The sequence below is a fragment of the Eurypyga helias genome, unplaced genomic scaffold (assembly GCF_000690775.1).
Source record: "Eurypyga helias isolate BGI_N326 unplaced genomic scaffold, ASM69077v1 scaffold30151, whole genome shotgun sequence".
Classification (NCBI taxonomy): domain Eukaryota; kingdom Metazoa; phylum Chordata; class Aves; order Eurypygiformes; family Eurypygidae; genus Eurypyga; species Eurypyga helias.
Window position 1 is genome coordinate 993 of NW_010233228.1, and position 1,953 is coordinate 2,945.

Consider the following 1,953-nt stretch of genomic DNA (forward strand, 5'->3'; position numbering starts at 1 on the left):
GTTGGTAAAGGAGTCGTCCCCTCCACCGATGGTTTTGTCGCTGGGCATCTGCCCGTCGGGCTGGATGCCGTGCTCCAGGCAGTACAGCTCCCAGCAGGTGTTGCCCATCTGGACGCCGGCCTGGCCGACGTGGACGGAGATGCACTCGCGCTGGGGAGGGGGAGGCAGCGTCAGATCCCAGCCAGGACCTCTAATGCAACCGCTGCCGGTGGTGAGTTGCACAGCTCAGGCAGGGTAGCTCAGGCCCTCATCAGCTTGTGTGACCTGCACTGCCCTGTGGTCTGGGTGCCTGGTGTTCCTCCCACTCCGCCACCCTCTGCCAAATCTGGTGCTCTGCCTCCCATCACTGTGCTGCCCACCTCAGGGGCTCAGGGAGATGGAGACCCACCTCCTGGAGCCAGGTACATCAGGCCAGCATGTTCCCTGGACCACCCACAGCCCTGGGAAGCACCCAGTGCGCATCTTCTCTACGGCCTGAACACCCACTTGGCTTAAGCCCCGCAGCAGCTTCCACAGCCCCTGTTGCTACCCCAAAACAGGGGTCTGGGCTGACATGACAGAGCATCACCCAGGTGCTGGGAGCTGAGGAGGTGATGGCACTGAGGATGGGTGCTCAGCAAGGGAGGGGGGGAATGCAGCAGTGAATGGTTGCCACGCTCCGAGGCTCAGCTTCCCTAAATTAGCTCTGGAGGAGGAGGAAGCGTCAGCTGTGCTTCCTAACTGAACTGAGGGGCTGAGGTGGGAGAGTCCCAGAGCTCTGGGCTTGAAGGGCAGCCTCAGGTTCCTCCGGAGAAGTGAGGCTGAGGTGGGCTCTGCACCTCGCTCCCTCCAGGTGAGGCAGCCCAGAGGCTGCAGCCCTTTCCACAAGAACCAAAATATTCAGTGCCTCAACCCTGCTGTTGCCAAGGGCTTGGATGCGTCATCAGGCACAACCGAGGCAGAGGAGCATCCAAACCAAACCGGATTCCCAGAGCCATGGGTGCCCCGCTGTGAGTCAGCTGGCAGGAAGCCGGTGGAGCCAGCCATTTTGGGCTCAGGAGCACGGCAGCGGTTGCCACCCGAGGACGTTGCGCGGGTCGCAGCGAGTCCCGACTCCGCGCGTCTGTAGGGTGCTTTCGGCGCTGCATTTCAGAGGCAGCGGCGACAAGAAGGGATGATGGAAAAATAAGCCCTCGGTACCCACAGTGGGAAGCAGAAACCCATCTCCCCACCTTTCCCTGAGGTGCAAGGAGCAGTAAAGTCACACTCCCCTTTATCCCCCAGCAGGTCCATAAAGGCTTTGTAACACAAGGAGCCAAGGGTAAGTCCTGAGGAGCCTCCAGGGTCCTCAGCAGTGGTGCCCAGCAAGCGCAGCTGCAAACACCTCTGGATGGCCACAAGAAAGAAGGGATGAGAAAGGACTCCTCCATGGCCGAGGACCTTGGGAATCAGGGCGGGGAGCAGAGGGTTACGCTGATGTCCGCGCTTCATCCCAGCAGCGTGCAGCAGCCAGGACCGGCTCTGTGGGACCCAGAGCCGACGGCAGGCTGGGCAGATCCCAGCGGCACTGGGGACATGCTGGTCACCAGCCAGCGGGCTCTGCCCTCTTCACCCAAGGCTCAGGAAGGGCAGGGAGCACAGCCCGGGGGGTAGCAGGCAAGGTGCTGGCCTGGGCCTGGGATTCTCTCCGCAGCAGCCGGAAGGACCACGGCGGCGGGGCAGCCTCACCCACAGTGATGCCCACCCGTGGGTTGGCCCCTGGCACCCTCAGTGCAGGGTAGTGGGTGAAGCCACAGCTCGCTCCCAGGGCTCAGGTGGGGGTCTGCAGCTTGATTGGGGTGGGGGCTGGCAGACGGGGCACGCTCCCCCCAGCCCGAGGTGTTCCCACGGGAGATGGGCAAGAACCGTGGCTGCGGTTTGGCTGGTGGTCTCCTTGCCTCGGGCACAGGGGGATGCAAGGGGGTGCTCAAGGGG

At 63.2% G+C, this 1,953-nt stretch overlaps 1 pseudogene; it reads right to left on the bottom strand.

Moving 5' to 3' along the window:
* The window catches only part of LOC104517118, a 1,693-nt pseudogene extending 985 nt beyond the window's left edge, over positions 1-708 (bottom strand).
* Positions 709-1,953: the final 1,245 nt, after the last annotated feature.